The sequence below is a fragment of the Somniosus microcephalus genome, unplaced genomic scaffold (genome assembly GCF_052327205.1).
Source record: "Somniosus microcephalus isolate GS21.2 unplaced genomic scaffold, FLI_Smic_1.0 unresolved_chr5, whole genome shotgun sequence".
NCBI classification, from domain to species: Eukaryota; Metazoa; Chordata; class Chondrichthyes; order Squaliformes; family Somniosidae; genus Somniosus; species Somniosus microcephalus.
Window position 1 is genome coordinate 50,585,458 of NW_028225183.1, and position 16,200 is coordinate 50,601,657.

General features: G+C 46.3%; 5 non-coding genes across 5 annotated transcripts; all 5 read left to right on the plus strand.

Annotated features, from left to right (window-relative positions):
* The first annotated feature begins 4,395 nt into the window (after nucleotides 1-4,395).
* trnad-guc (transfer RNA aspartic acid (anticodon GUC)) lies at nucleotides 4,396-4,467 on the plus strand. Its single transcript has one exon. It is a non-coding gene; the product is annotated as a tRNA-Asp (tRNA).
* A 1,958-nt stretch (nucleotides 4,468-6,425) lies between these two features.
* On the plus strand, nucleotides 6,426-6,497 carry trnad-guc (transfer RNA aspartic acid (anticodon GUC)). The gene has a single exon. It is a non-coding gene; the product is annotated as a tRNA-Asp (tRNA).
* A 4,744-nt stretch (nucleotides 6,498-11,241) lies between these two features.
* Nucleotides 11,242-11,313, plus strand: trnae-uuc (transfer RNA glutamic acid (anticodon UUC)). Its single transcript has one exon. It is a non-coding gene; the product is annotated as a tRNA-Glu (tRNA).
* A 1,182-nt stretch (nucleotides 11,314-12,495) lies between these two features.
* trnad-guc (transfer RNA aspartic acid (anticodon GUC)) lies at nucleotides 12,496-12,567 on the plus strand. Its single transcript has one exon. It is a non-coding gene; the product is annotated as a tRNA-Asp (tRNA).
* Nucleotides 12,568-14,514: 1,947 nt separating this feature from the next.
* On the plus strand, nucleotides 14,515-14,586 carry trnad-guc (transfer RNA aspartic acid (anticodon GUC)). Its single transcript has one exon. It is a non-coding gene; the product is annotated as a tRNA-Asp (tRNA).
* The last annotated feature ends 1,614 nt before the right edge of the window (nucleotides 14,587-16,200 follow it).

Sequence of the window (16,200 nt, forward strand, 5' to 3'; positions counted from 1 at the left end):
AGTCTATGTTCGGAATGGTCATGGCCCTGTGGGTAAAGGAGCGGGCTCAGTGGCCATGTAGCCTGGTTCTGCTCCTACTTCTTATGTTCTAATTATGTGTTAGATTGCAGGAGATGGTTCTATTCCTGTTCCTGGCTGGGGTGGAAATCAACTTTTACAGAATGTAAGTACTGTAGAAAATATAGGGACAGTGATCTCCTGGACGAGTTGCGATCGCCTAGATGGGTCGGAGAAGAATTTCCCAGATTTTTATCTCCCAAATTGGCCATTGGGTTTTTTATCAGGTTTTTCGCCTCTCCCAGGAGATCACATGGGTTCGGGAGGGATGTAGAGTTATAGTAGATTTGAGGTGAGGATCAGATCAGCCATGATCTATTGAATGCTGGAGCAGGCTCGAGGTGCCGATTAGCCTACTCCTGCTCCTATTTCTTATGTTCTTTTGTTTGCTGCTTTATCTGTCCAATTGATATGTCCTCTCCTTGGAACTTATGCTATCATTAATTTCCCTTGTTAGCCAATGTTGAGGGAGTCAAGGGTTATGGGGTGCGGACGTTGAGCCGAAGATCTGATCAGCCATGATCTTATTGAATGGCGGGGCATGCTGGAGTGTCCGAATGGCATACTCCTGCTCCAATTTCTTCTGTACTTGTTTTTATTTCTGTCCCTTCTGCCACTTTGTCCCTCTGTTCCCAGGTCGATTATTGCTCTGACAGATTCTGCATCTTTCAGTTCCTCGTTAGCATAGTGGTGAGTATCCCCGCCTGTCATGATAACTTATCCTGAGCAGTAAGAAAAACATTACGCCTGAGCCCTTGCTGTGTAAGCCAATTCTCCCCATACTGATTATTTTGCTGGTTATCTTCAATCGGTGTCCTCTGGTTACCGTCACTCCTGCCACTGGCAAGCGTTTCTCTTTATTGCCTCTATCTAATCCCCTTGTAATTTTGAAGGCCTCTTATTAAATTTCCTCTTAACTTCTGAGGAAAACAATCCCAGACTCTCAACATAACTAAAGTCCCTTAAATCTCGGGCCAATCAGCAAGACGTCAAACTGAGGGTCTCGCTCTGTATGTCTATTTTTGTCTACCTCTTTGTCCCTGTCTCTCTCTGTATAGGATTCTGAGGATGCTTGACAGGATAGATGCAGGGAGGATATTTCTCCTCCTGGGGGAATCGATAACTTGGGGGCAGAGCTCAGAATCAGTGGTCGCCCAATTAAAACAGAGATGAGGAGGAATTTCTTCTCTCAGAGTGCAGTGAAACTTTGGAATCCTCTACCCCAGAGAGCTGTGCAGGCGGAGTCACTGAATATAATCAAGGCGGAGACAGACATATGCTTGAGATACAGTGGAGTCACGGGTTATGTGGAGTTGGCGGAAAAGTGGCGTTGATTCGAAGATCTGATCAGCCATGACCTTATTGAATGGCGGGGCAGGCGCGACGAGACGAATGGCACACCCCTGCTACAATTTCTTCTGTTCTTATTCTTATCTCTGTCCCTTCTGCCTCTTTGTCCCTCTGTTCACAGGTCGATTTTTGCTCTGACAGATTCGGTATGTTTTAGTTCCTCGTTAGTATAACGGTGAGTATCCCTGCCTGTAATGTGGAGACAGTGGTTCATCCCCCAAATTTAATCCTTTGGGCAGCTCCTTAAAATGCTCCTGGGAGAAGTTGAACAGGACAAAACGAACTAAAATAATTCAAAATATGTACTGGCATAAGAAGAACTGTATAACAATTCCCCCATATTAAATTTCCTCCTAACTGTCGGAGAAAAACAATCCCAGACTCTCAACATAACTGAAGTCCCTTATCCCTCGGACCACTCTGCAAGACGTCAAACTGAGTGTCTCGCTCTGTATGTCTATCTTTGTCACCCTCTTTGTCCCTGTCTCTCTCTGTATAGGATTCCGAGGGTGTTTAACAGGATAGATGCAGGGAGGATGTTTCCCCTCCTGGAGGAATCTACAACTAGGGGGCAAAGCTTCAGGATATCCGGTCGCCCATTTAAAACGGAGATGAGGAGGAATTTCTTCTCTCAGAATGTCGTAAGTCTTTGGAATCCTCTATCCCAGAGAGCTGTGGAGGCGGAGTTATTGAATATATTCAAGGTGGAGATAGACATATATTTGAGCTACAGTGAAGTCAAGGGTTATGGGGAGCGGGCAGGAAAGTGGCGTTGAGTAGAAGATCTGATCAGCCATGACCTTATTGAATGGCGGGGCAGGCACGAGGGGCCGAATGGCCCACTCCAGCTCCTATTTCTGCTGCTCTTATTCATATTTCTGTCCCTTCTGCCTCTTTCTTCCTCTGTTCACAGATCGATTTTTGCTCCGACTGATTCGGCGTCTTTCAGTTCCTCGTTAGCATAGTGGTAAATATCCCCGCCTGTCACGCGGGAGACCGGAGTTCAATTCCCCGACGAAGAGGATTTTTAACATCCCCAATTTTAAACCTTTAGGCAGCTCCTTAAAATGACCCTGGGAAAAGTTGAATAGAACAAAGTGAACTACAATAATTTTAATATATATACTGGCATATGAAGAACTGTATAACAACTCCCTGCACCAGTTCCTCGTTAGTAGCGTGTTCGTCTTCTGATTGCCTTTTGTGTGGGGCACTGAGGAGGGAGAGAGAAAATGAGATAACAGCGGGAGAAAGCACGACTGCTCTTTCAAAGAGACAGCACAGGCACGATTGGCCGAATGGCCTCCCACCGTGCTGCCAGCCTCCATGAATGCATGACACTGAGATGGATATCTGAGACATACCCACACAAAGAGAGCACATACGGGTATTTTGTGTGTTTTTGCTGCTTTGTCTCAAGCACTGCATAACCATTTCCTCGACAATGTCGTGGATATTATGATGTTCAGTTTTCAATTCCCCGACGGCTTCTCTCTGACTTTATGCCTCTGTCTCTGAGAAAAGCATAGAAGGAAATATATGCCAAATGGACGCCTTCCCGCACTGGATGCTGTGGCTTAGTGAACATGTCCTTTGTGTTCTCGTCTGAAAGATGTCATCTTGTCCGAAAAGTTTGCCTGGCGTGAAAGTGATCTGAATTTCAAAGCAGCAAGGAGGAAAGTCTGCGTTGCTCTGCTTGCTGGCAGGCAGCTTTCTTCAGCTTCCCTGGTGGTCTAATGGTTAAGCTTCGGCGCTTTCACCGCCGCGGCACGGGTTCGATCCCCGGTTATAGAGCAGTGCGTTTTGAGGCTGTTTGAAAAGCCTCCAATCAATGCACCCGCGCGAAGCAATGCCTGCTCCTGATCAACCTTTGCAATTTCAACACTGCTGCTGCCTCAACAGGTATACAATGCACTTCCTTGCCTTTTGTAAAATGCCTGCTGTTTCAAAGTCAGCAGGAAATTACATTTGGGACGAGACAATTTAAACGTGTACATGCCCACATTTAACTGCAGCTGACAGTGTCAGAACAGTCACGGTTATTATCAAACTTCCATGTATTTTCTTGCAGGCTGCACCCCCCTAACAAACTTAGCTTATCACAGCACGGCTATCAATCAACTCAACGCCAGTTTGAAGAATGCAACATTTGAAAGTTAGCAACGTGTGCAAGACTTTAGTGAGAGAGAGTTGGGCCGTGATAACATTTCTAAGCAGTAAGATATTCAGTAGGCCTGAGCCCTTGCTGCGTAATACAATTCTCCCCATACTGATTCTGTTATCTTCAATTGGTCTCCTCTGGTTACCGTCATACCTGTCACTGGCAAGCGTTTCTCCTTATTACCTCAATCAAATCCCCTTGTAATTTTGAAAGCCTCTTATTAAATTTCCTCTTAACCGTCTGAGGAAAACAATCACAAACTCTCAACATAACTGAAGTTCCTTATCCCTCGGACCACTCTGCAAGACGTCAAACTGAGTGTCTCGCTCTGTATGTCTATCTTTGTCTCCCTCTTTGTCCCTGTCTCTCTCTGTATAGGATTCTGAGGGTGCTTGACAGGATAGATGCAGGGAGGATGTTTCCCCTCCTGGGGGAATCTACAACTAGGGGGCAAAGCTCCAGGATATCCGGTCGCCCATTTAAAACGGAGATGAGGAGGAATTTCTTCTCTCAGAATGTCGTGAATCTTTGGAATCCTCTACCCCAGAGAGCTGTGGAGGCGGAGTCACTGAATATATTCAAGGTGGAGATAGACATATATTTGAGCTACAGTGGAGTCAAGGGTTATGGGGAGCGGGCAGGAAAGTGGCGTTGAGTAGAAGATCTGATCAGCCATGATCTTATTGAATGGCGGGGCAGGCTCGAGGGGCCGAATGGCCCACTCCTGCTCCTATTCCTTCTGTTCTTATTCTTATTTCTGTCCCTTCTGCCTCTGTCCCTTTGTTCACAGGTCGATTTTTGCTCTTACAGATTCGGCACCTTTCAGTTCCTCGTTAGTATAGTGGTGAGTATCCCCGCCTGTCACGCGGGAGACCGGGGTTCAATTCCCCGACGGGGAGAATTTTTAACATCCCCAATTTTAAACCTTTGGGCAGCTCCTTAAAAAGACCCTGGGAAAAGTTGAATAGAACAAAATGAACGAAAATAATTTTAAAATATGTACATGACGAAATTTATAACAACTCCCTGCACCAGTTCCTCGTTAGTAGAGTGTTCTCCTTCTGTTTGCCTGTTGTGTGGGGCACTGAGGAGGGAGAGAGAAAATGAGATAACAGCGGGAGAAAGCACGACTGCTCTTTCAAAGAGACAGCACAGGCACGATTGGCCGAATGGCCTCCCACCGTGCTGCCAGCCTCCATGAATGCATGACACTGAGATGGATATCTGAGACATACCCACACAAAGAGAGCACATACGAGTATTTTGTGTGTGTTTGCTGCTTTGTCTCAAGCACTGCATAACCATTTCCTCGACAGTGTCGTGGATATTATGATGTCAGTTTTCACTTCCCCGACGGCTTCTCTCTGACTTTATGCCTCTGTCTCTGAGAAAAGCATAGAAGGAAATATATGGCAAATGGACGCCTTCCCGCACTTGATGCTGTGGCTTAGTGAACATGTCCTTTGTGTTCTCGTCTAAAAGATGTCATCTTGTACGAAAAGTTTGCCTGGCGTGAAAGTGATCTGAATTTCAAAGCAGCAAGGAGGAAAGTCTGCGTTGCTCTGCTTGCTGGCAGGCAGCTTCTTGCAGTTTCCCTGGTGGTCTAGTGGTTAAGATTCGGCGCTTTCACCGCCACGGCACGGTTCGATCCCCGGTTATAGAGCAGTGCGTTTTGAGGCTGTTTGAAAAGCCTCCAATCAATGCACCCGCGCGAAGCAATGCCTGCTCCTGATCAACCTTTGCAATTTCAACACTGCTGCTGCCTCAACAGGTACACAATGCACTTCCTTGCCTTCTGTAAAATGCCTGCTGTTTCAAAGTCAGTAGGAAATTACATTTGGGACGAGACAATTTAAACGTGTACATGCCCACATTTAACTGCAGCTGACAGTGTCAGAACAGTCACGGTTATTATCAAACTTCCATGTATTTTCTTGCAGGCTGCACCCGCCTAACAAACTTAGCTTATCACAGCACGGCTATCAATCAACTCAACGCCAGTTTGAAGAATGCAACATTTGAAAGTTAGCAACGTGTGCAAGACTTTAGTGAAAGAGAGTTGGGCCGTGATAACATTTCTAAGCAGTAAGATATTCAGTAGGCCTGAGCCCTTGCTGCGTAATACAATTCTCCCCATACTGATTCTGTTATCTTCAATTGGTCTCCTCTGGTTACCGTCATACCTGTCACTGGCAAGCGTTTCTCCTTATTACCTCAATCAAATCCCCTTGTAATTTTGAAAGCCTCTTATTAAATTTCCTCTTAACCGTCTGAGGAAAACAATCACAAACTCTCAACATAACTGAAGTTCCTTATCCCTCGGACCACTCTGCAAGACGTCAAACTGAGTGTCTCGCTCTGTATGTCTATCTTTGTCTCCCTCTTTGTCCCTGTCTCTCTCTGTATAGGATTCTGAGGGTGCTTGACAGGATAGATGCAGGGAGGATGTTTCCCCTCCTGGGGGAATCTACAACTAGGGGGCAAAGCTCCAGGATATCCGGTCGCCCATTTAAAACGGAGATGAGGAGGAATTTCTTCTCTCAGAATGTCGTGAATCTTTGGAATCCTCTACCCCAGAGAGCTGTGGAGGCGGAGTCACTGAATATATTCAAGGTGGAGATAGACATATATTTGAGCTACAGTGGAGTCAAAGGTTATGGGGAGCGTGCAGGAAAGTGGCGTTGAGTAGAAGATCTGATCAGCCATGATCTTATTGAATGGCGGGGCAGGCTCGAGGGGCCGAATGGCCCACTCCTGCTCCTATTCCTTCTGTTCTTATTCTTATTTCTGTCCCTTCTGCCTCTGTCCCTTTGTTCACAGGTCGATTTTTGCTCTGACAGATTCGGCACCTTTCAGTTCCTCGTTAGTATAGTGGTGAGTATCCCCGCCTGTCACGCGGGAGACCGGGGTTCAATTCCCCGACGGGGAGAATTTTTAACATCCCCAATTTTAAACCTTTGGGCAGCTCCTTAAAAAGACCCTGGGAAAAGTTGAATAGAACAAAATGAACGAAAATAATTTTAAAATAAGTACATGACGAAATTTATAACAACTCCCTGCACCAGTTCCTCGTTAGTAGAGTGTTCTCCTTCTGTTTGCCTGTTGTGTGGGGCACTGAGGAGGGAGAGAGAAAATGAGATAACAGCGGGAGAAAGCACGACTGCTCTTTCAAAGAGACAGCACAGGCACGATTGGCCGAATGGCCTCCCACCGTGCTGCCAGCCTCCATGAATGCATGACACTGAGATGGATATCTGAGACATACGCACATACGAGTATTTTGTGTGTGTTTGCTGCTTTGTCTCAAGCACTGCATAACCATTTCCTCGACAGTGTCGTGGATATTATGATGTCAGTTTTCACTTCCCCGACGGCTTCTCTCTGACTTTATGCCTCTGTCTCTGAGAAAAGCATAGAAGGAAATATATGGCAAATGGACGCCTTCCCGCACTTGATGCTGTGGCTTAGTGAACATGTCCTTTGTGTTCTCGTCTAAAAGATGTCATCTTGTACGAAAAGTTTGCCTGGCGTGAAAGTGATCTGAATTTCAAAGCAGCAAGGAGGAAAGTCTGCGTTGCTCTGCTTGCTGGCAGGCAGCTTCTTGCAGTTTCCCTGGTGGTCTAGTGGTTAAGATTCGGCGCTTTCACCGCCGCGGCACGGGTTCGATCCCCGGTTATAGAGCAGTGCGTTTTGAGGCTGTTTGAAAAGCCTCCAATCAATGCACCCGCGCGAAGCAATGCCTGCTCCTGATCAACCTTTGCAATTTCAACACTGCTGCTGCCTCAACAGGTACACAATGCACTTACTTGCCTTTTGTAAAATGCCTGCTGTTTCAAAGTCAGCAGGAAATTACATTTGGGACGAGACAATTTAAACGTGTACATGCCCACATTTAACTGCAGCTGACAGTGTCAGAACAGTCACGGTTATTATCAAACTTCCATGTATTTTCTTGCAGGCTGCACCCCCCTAACAAACTTAGCTTATCACAGCACGGCTATCAATCAACTCAACGCCAGTTTGAAGAATGCAACATTTGAAAGTTAGCAACGTGTGCAAGACTTTAGTGAGAGAGAGTTGGGCCGTGATAACATTTCTAAGCAGTAAGATATTCAGTAGGCCTGAGCCCTTGCTGCGTAATACAATTCTCCCCATACTGATTCTGTTATCTTCAATTGGTCTCCTCTGGTTACCGTCATACCTGCCACTGGCAAGCGTTTCTCCTTATTACCTCAATCAAATCCCCTTGTAATTTTGAAAGCCTCTTATTAAATTTCCTCTTAACCGTCTGAGGAAAACAATCACAAACTCTCAACATAACTGAAGTTCCTTATCCCTCGGACCACTCTGCAAGACGTCAAACTGAGTGTCTCGCTCTGTATGTCTATATTTGTCTCCCTCTTTGTCCCTGTCTCTCTCTGTATAGGATTCTGAGGGTGCTTGACAGGATAGATGCAGGGAGGATGTTTCCCCTCCTGGGGGAATCTACAACTAGGGGGCAAAGCTCCAGGATATCCGGTCGCCCATTTAAAACGGAGATGAGGAGGAATTTCTTCTCTCAGAATGTCGTGAATCTTTGGAATCCTCTACCCCAGAGAGCTGTGGAGGCGGAGTCACTGAATATATTCAAGGTGGAGATAGACATATATTTGAGCTACAGTGGAGTCAAAGGTTATGGGGAGCGTGCAGGAAAGTGGCGTTGAGTAGAAGATCTGATCAGCCATGATCTTATTGAATGGCGGGGCAGGCTCGAGGGGCATAATGGCCCACTCCTGCTCCGATTCCTTCTGTTCTTATTCTTATTTCTGTCCCTTCTGCCTCTGTCCCTTTGTTCACAGGTCGATTTTTGCTCTGACAGATTCGGCACCTTTCAGTTTCTCGTTAGTATAGTGGTGAGTATCCCCGCCTGTCACGCGGGCGACCGGGGTTCAATTCCCCGACGGGGAGAATTTTTAACATCCCCAATTTTAAACCTTTGGGCAGCTCCTTAAAAAGACCCTGGGAAAAGTTGAATAGAACAAAATGAACGAAAATAATTTTAAAATATGTACATGACGAAATTTATAACAACTCCCTGCACCAGTTCCTCGTTAGTAGAGTGTTCTCCTTCTGTTTGCCTGTTGTGTGGGGCACTGAGGAGGGAGAGAGAAAATGAGATATCAGCGGGAGAAAGCACGACTGCTCTTTCAAAGAGACAGCACAGGCACGATTGGCCGAATGGCCTCCCACCGTGCTGCCAGCCTCCATGAATGCATGACACTGAGATGGATATCTGAGACATACCCACACAAAGAGAGCACATACGGGTATTTTGTGTGTGTTTGCTGCTTTGTCTCAAGCACTGCATAACCATTTCCTCGACAATGTCGTGGGTATTATGATGTCAGCTTTCACTTCCCCGACGGCTTCTCTCTGACTTTATGCCTCTGTCTCTGAGAAAAGCATAGAAGGAAATATATGGCAAATGGACGCCTTCCCGCACTTGATGCTGTGGCTTAGTGAACATGTCCTTTGTGTTCTCGTCTAAAAGATGTCATCTTGTACGAAAAGTTTGCCTGGCGTTAAAGTGATCTGAATTTCAAAGCAGCAAGGAGGAAAGTCTGCGTTGCTCTGCTTGCTGGCAGGCAGCTTCTTGCAGCTTCCCTGGTGGTCTAGTGGTTAAGATTCGGCGCTTTCATTGCCGCGGCCCGGGTTCCATTCCCGATTAGTAGAACAGTGCGTTTTGAGGCTGTTTGAAATGCCTCCAATCAATGCACCCGCGCGAAGCAATGCCTGCTCCAGATCAACCTTTGCAATTTCAACACTGCTGCTGCCTCAACAGGTACACAATGCACTCCCTTGCCTTTTGTAAAATGCCTGCTGTTTCAAAGTCAGCAGGAAATTACATTTGGGACGAGACAATTTAAACGTGTGCATGCCCACATTTAACTGCAGCTGACAGTGTCAGAACAGTCACGGTTATTATCAAACTTCCATGTATTTTCTTGCAGGCTGCACCCCCCTAACAAACTTAGCTTATCACAGCACGGCTATCAATCAACTCAACGCCAGTTTGAAGAATGCAACATTTGAAAGTTAGCAAAGTGTGCAAGACTTTAGTGAGAGAGAGTTGGGCCGTGATAACATTTCTAAGCAGTAAGATATTCAGTAGGCCTGAGCCCTTGCTGCATAATACAATTCTCCCCATACTGATTCTGCTATCTTCAATTGGTCTCCTCTGGTTACCGTCATACCTGCCACTGGCAAGCGTTTCTCCTTATTACCTCAATCAAATCCCCTTGTAATTTTGAAAGCCTCTTATTAAATTTCCTCTTAACCGTCTGAGGAAAACAATCACAAACTCTCAACATAACTGAAGTTCCTTATCCCTCGGACCACTCTGCAAGACGTCAAACTGAATGTCTCGCTCTGTATGTCTATCTTTGTCTCCCTCTTTGTCCCTGTCTCTCTCTGTATAGGATTCTGAGGGTGCTTGACAGGATAGATGCAGGGAGGATGTTTCCCCTCCTAGGGGAATCTACAACTAGGGGGCAAAGCTCCAGGATATCCGGTCGCCCATTTAAAACGGAGATGAGGAGGAATTTCTTCTCTCAGAATGTCGTGAATCTTTGGAATCCTCTACCCCAGAGAGCTGTGGAGGCGGAGCCACTGAATATATTCAAGGTGGAGATAGACATATATTTGAGCTGCAGTGGAGTCAAGGGTTATGGGGAGCGGGCAGGAAAGTGGCGTTGAGTAGAAGATCTGATCAGCCATGATCTTATTGAATGGCGGGGCAGGCTCGAGGGGCCGAATGGCCCACTCCTGCTCCTATTCCTTCTGTTCTTATTCTTATTTCTGTCCCTTCTGCCTCTGTCCCTCTGTTCACAGGTCGATTTTTGCTCTGACAGATTCGGCACTTTTCAGTTCCTCGTTAGTATAGTGGTGAGTATCCCCGCATGTCACGCGGGAGACCGGGGTTCAATTCCCCGACGGGGAGAATTTTTAACATCCCCAATTTTAAACCTTTGGGCAGCTCCTTAAAAAGACCCTGGGAAAAGTTGAATAGAACAAAATGAACGAAAATAATTTTAAAATATGATCATGACGAAATTTATAACAACTCCCTGCACCAGTTCCTCGTTAGTAGATTGTTCTCCTTCTGTTTGCCTGTTGTGTGGGGCACTGAGGAGGGAGAGAGAAAATGAGATAACAGCGGGAGAAAGCACGACTGCTCTTTCAAAGAGACAGCACAGGCACGATTGGCCGAATGGCCTCCCACCGTGCTGCCAGCCTCCATGAATGCATGACACTGAGATGGATATCTGAGACATACCCACACAAAGAGAGCACATACGGGTATTTTGTGTGTGTTTGCTGCTTTGTCTCAAGCACTGCATAACCATTTCCTGGACAATGTCGTGGATATTATGATGTTCAGTTTTCACTTCCCCGACGGCTTCGCTCTGACTTTATGCCTCTGTCTCTGAGAAAAGCATAGAAGGAAATATATGGCAAATGGACCCCTTCCCGCACTTGATGCTGTGGCTTAGTGAACATGTCCTTTGTGTTCTCGTCTAAAAGATGTCATCTTGTACGAAAAGTTTGTCTGGCGTGAAAGTGATCTGAATTTCAAAGCAGCAAGGCGGAAAGTCTGCGTTGCGCTGCTTGCTGGCAGGCAGCTTCTTGCAGCTTCCCTGGTGGTCTAGTGGTTAGGATTCGGCGCTTTCACCGCCGCGGCCCGGGTTCGATTCCCGGTTAGGGAACAGTGCGTTTTGAGGCTGTTTGAAATGCCTCCAATCAATGCGCGAAGCAATGTCTGCTCCTGATCAACCTTTGCAATTTCAACACTGCTGCTGCCTCAACAGGTACACAATGCACTTCCTTGCCTTTTGTAAAATGCCTGCTGTTTCAAAGTCAGCAGGAAATTACATTTGGGACGAGACAATTTAAACGTGTACATGCCCACATTTAACTGCAGCTGACAGTGTCAGAACAGTCACTGTTATTATCAAACTTCCATGTATTTTCTTGCAGGCTGCACCCCCCTAACAAACATAGCTTATCACAGCACGGCTATCAATCAACTCAACGCCAGTTTGAAGAATGCAACATTTGCAAGTTAGCAACGTGTGCAAGACTTTAGTGAGAGAGAGTTGGGCCGTGATAACATTTCTAAGCAGTAAGATATTCAGTAGGCCTGAGCCCTTGCTGCGTAATACAATTCTCCCCATACTGATTCTGCTATCTTCAATTGGTCTCCTCTGGTTACCGTCATACCTGCCACTGGCAAGCGTTTCTCCTTATTACCTCAATCAAATCCCCTTGTAATTTTGAAAGCCTCTTGTTAAATTTCCTCTTAACCGTCTGAGGAAAACAATCACAAACTCTCAACATAACTGAAGTTCCTTATCCCTCGGACCACTCTGCAAGACGTCAAACTGACTGTCTCGCTCTGTATGTCTATCTTTGTCTCCCTCTTTGTCCCTGTCTCTCTCTGTATAGGATTCTGAGGGTGCTTGACAGGATAGATGCAGGGAGGATGTTTCCCCTCCTGGGGGAATCTACAACTAGGGGGCAAAGCTCCAGGATATCCGGTCGCCCATTTAAAACGGAGATGAGGAGGAATTTGTTCTCTCAGAATGTCGTGAATCTTTGGAATCCTCTACCCCAGAGAGCTGTGGAGGCGGAGCCACTGAATATATTCAAGGTGGAGATAGACATATATTTGAGCTGCAGTGGAGTCAAGGGTTATGGGGAGCGGGCAGGAAAGTGGCGTTGAGTACAAGATCTGATCAGCCATGATCTTATTGAATGGCGGGGCAGGCTCGAGGGGCCGAATGGCCCACTCCTGCTCCGATTCCTTCTGTTCTTATTTCTGTCCCTTCTGCCTCTGTCCCTCTGTTCACAGGTCGATTTTTGCTCTGACAGATTCGGCACCTTTCAGTTCCTCGTTAGTATAGTGGTGAGTATCCCCGCCTGTCACGCGGGAGACCGGGGTTCAATTCCCCGACGGGGAGAATTTTTAACATCCCCAATTTTAAACCTTTGGGCAGCTCCTTAAAAAGACCCTGGGAAAAGTTGAATAGAACAAAATGAACGAAAATAATTTTAAAATATGAACATGACGAAATTTATAAAAACTCCCTGCACCAGTTCCTCGTTAGTAGAGTGTTCTCCTTCTGTTTGCCTGTTGTGTGGGGCACTGAGGAGGGAGAGAGAAAATGAGATAACAGCGGGAGAAAGCACGACTGCTCTTTCAAAGAGACAGCACAGGCACGATTGGCCGAATGGCCTCCCACCGTGCTGCCAGCCTCCATGAATGCATGACACTGAGATGGATATCTGAGACATACCCACACAAAGAGAGCACATACGGGTATTTTGTGTGTGTTTGCTGCTTTGTCTCAAGCACTGCATAACCATTTCCTGGACAATGTCGTGGATATTATGATGTTCAGTTTTCACTTCCCCGACGGCTTCTCTCTGACTTTATGCCTCTGTCTCTGAGAAAAGCATAGAAGGAAATATATGGCAAATGGACCCCTTCCCGCACTTGATGCTGTGGCTTAGTGAACATGTCCTTTGTGTTCTCGTCTAAAAGATGTCATCTTGTCCGAAAAGTTTGCCTGGCGTGAAAGTGATCTGAATTTCAAAGCAGCAAGGAGGAAAGTCTGCGTTGCTCTGCTTGCTGGCAGGCAGCTTCTTGCAGCTTCCCTAGTGGTTAGGATTCGGCGCTTTCACCGCCGCGGCCCGTGGTTCGATTCCCGGTTAGGGAACAGTGCGTTTTGAGGCTGTTTGAAATGCCTCCAATCAATGCACCCGCGGGAAGCAATGTCTGCTCCTGATCAACCTTTGCAATTTCAACACTGCTGATGTCTCAACAGGTACACAATGCACTTCCTTGCCTTTTGCAAAATGCCTGCTGTTTCAAAGTCAGCAGGAAATTACATTTGGGACGAGACAATTTAAACGTGTACATGCCCACATTTAACTGCAGCTGACAGTGTCAGAACAGTCACTGTTATTATCAAACTTCCATGTATTTTCTTGCAGGCTGCACCCCCCTAACAAACATAGCTTATCACAGCACGGCTATCAATCAACTCAACGCCAGTTTGAAGAATGCAACATTTGAAAGTTAGCAACGTGTGCAAGACTTTAGTGAGAGAGAGTTGGGCCGTGATAACATTTCTAAGCAGTAAGATATTCAGTAGGCCTGAGCCCTTGCTGCGTAATACAATTCTCCCCATACTGATTCTGCTATCTTCAATTGGTCTCCTCTGGTTACCGTCATACCTGCCACTGGCAAGCGTTTCTCCTTATTACCTCAATCAAATCCCCTTGTAATTTTGAAAGCCTCTTATTAAATTTCCTCTTAACCGTCTGAGGAAAACAATCACAAACTCTCAACATAACTGAAGTTCCTTATCCCTCGGACCACTCTGCAAGACGTCAAACTGACTGTCTCGCTCTGTATGTCTATCTTTGTCTCCCTCTTTGTCCCTGTCTCTCTCTGTATAGGATTCTGAGGGTGCTTGACAGGATAGATGCAGGGAGGATGTTTCCCCTCCTAGGGGAATCTACAACTAGGGGGCAAAGCTCCAGGATATCCGGTCGCCCATTTAAAACGGACATGAGGAGGAATTTCTTCTCTCAGAATGTCGTGAATCTTTGGAATCCTCTACCCCAGAGAGCTGTGGAGGCGGAGCCACTGAATATATTCAAGGTGGAGATAGACATATATTTGAGCTGCAGTGGAGTCAAGGGTTATGGGGAGCGGGCAGGAAAGTGGCGTTGAGTAGAAGATCTGATCAGCCATGATCTTATTGAATGGCGGGGCAGGCTCGAGGGGCCGAATGGCCCACTCCTGCTCCTGTTCCTTCTGTTCTTATTCTAATTTCTGTCCCTTCTGTCCCTCTGTTCACAGGTCGATTTTTGCTCTGACAGATTCGGCACCTTTCAGTTCCTCGTTAGTATAGTGGTGAGTATCCCCGCCTGTCACGCGGGAGACCGGGGTTCAATTCCCCGACGGGGAGAATTTTTAACATCCCCAATTTTAAACCTTTGGGCAGCTCCTTAAAAAGACCCTGGGAAAAGTTGAATAGAACAAAATGAACAAAAATAATTTTAAATTATGTACATGACAAAATTTATAACAACTCCCTGCACCAGTTCCTCGTTAGTAGAGTGTTCTCCTTCTGTTTGCCTGTTGTGTGGGGCACTGAGGAGGGAGAGAGAAAATGAGATAACAGCGGATGAAAGCACGACTGCTCTTTCAAAGAGACAGCACAGGCACGATTGGCCGAATGGCCTCCCACCGTGCTGCCAGCCTCCATGAATGCATGACACTGAGATGGATATCTGAGACATACCCACACAAAGAGAGCACATACGGGTATTTTGTGTGTGTTTGCTGCTTTGTCTCAAGCACTGCATAACCATTTCCTGGACAATGTCGTGGATATTATGATGTTCAGTTTTCACTTCCCCGACGGCTTCTCTCTGACTTTATGCCTCTGTCTCTGAGAAAAGCATAGAAGGTAATATATGGCAAATGGACCCCTTCCCGCACTTGATGCTGTGGCTTAGTGAACATGTCCTTTGTGTTCTCGTCTAAAAGATGTCATCTTGTACGAAAAGTTTGCCTGGCGTGAAAGTGATCTGAATTTCAAAGCAGCAAGGAGGAAAGTCTGCGTTGCTCTGCTTGCTGGCAGGCAGCTTCTTGCAGCTTCTTGCAGCTTCCCTGGTGGTCTAGTGGTTAGGATTCGGCGCTGTCACCGCTACGGCCTGGGTTCGATTCCCGGTTAGGAAACAGTGCGTTTTGAGGCTGTTTGAAATGCCTCCAATCAATGCACCCGCGCGAAGCAATGTCTGCTCCTGATCAACCTTTGCAATTTCAACACTGCTGATGTCTCAACAGGTACACAATGCACTTCCTTGCCTTTTGTAAAATGCCTGCTGTTTCAAAGTCAGCAGGAAATTACATTTGGGACGAGACAATTTAAACGTGTACATGCCCACATTTAACTGCAGCTGACAGTGTCAGAACAGTCACTGTTATTATCAAACATCCATGTATTTTCTTGCAGGCTGCACCCCCCTAACAAACATAGCTTATCACAGCACGGCTATCAATCAACTCAACGCCAGTTTGAAGAATGCAACATTTGAAAGTTAGCAACGTGTGCAAGACTTTAGTGAGAGAGAGTTGGGCCGTGATAACATTTCTAAGCAGTAAGATATTCAGTAGGCCTGAGCCCTTGCTGCGTAATACAATTCTCCCCATACTGATTCTGCTATCTTCAATTGGTCTCCTCTGGTTACCGTCATACCTGCCACTGGCAAGCGTTTCTCCTTATTACCTCAATCAAATCCCCTTGTAATGTTGAAAGCCTCTTATTAAATTTCCTCTTAACCGTCTGAGGAAAACAATCACAAACTCTCAACATAACTGAAGTTCCTTATCCCTCGGACCACTCTGCAAGACGTCAAACTGACTGTCTCGCTCTGTATGTCTATCTTTGTCTCCCTCTTTGTCCCTGTCTCTCTCTGTATAGGATTCTGAGGGTGCTTGACAGGATAGATGCAGGGAGGATGTTTCCCCTCCTGGGGGAATCTACAACTAGGGGGCAAAGCTCCAGGATATCCGG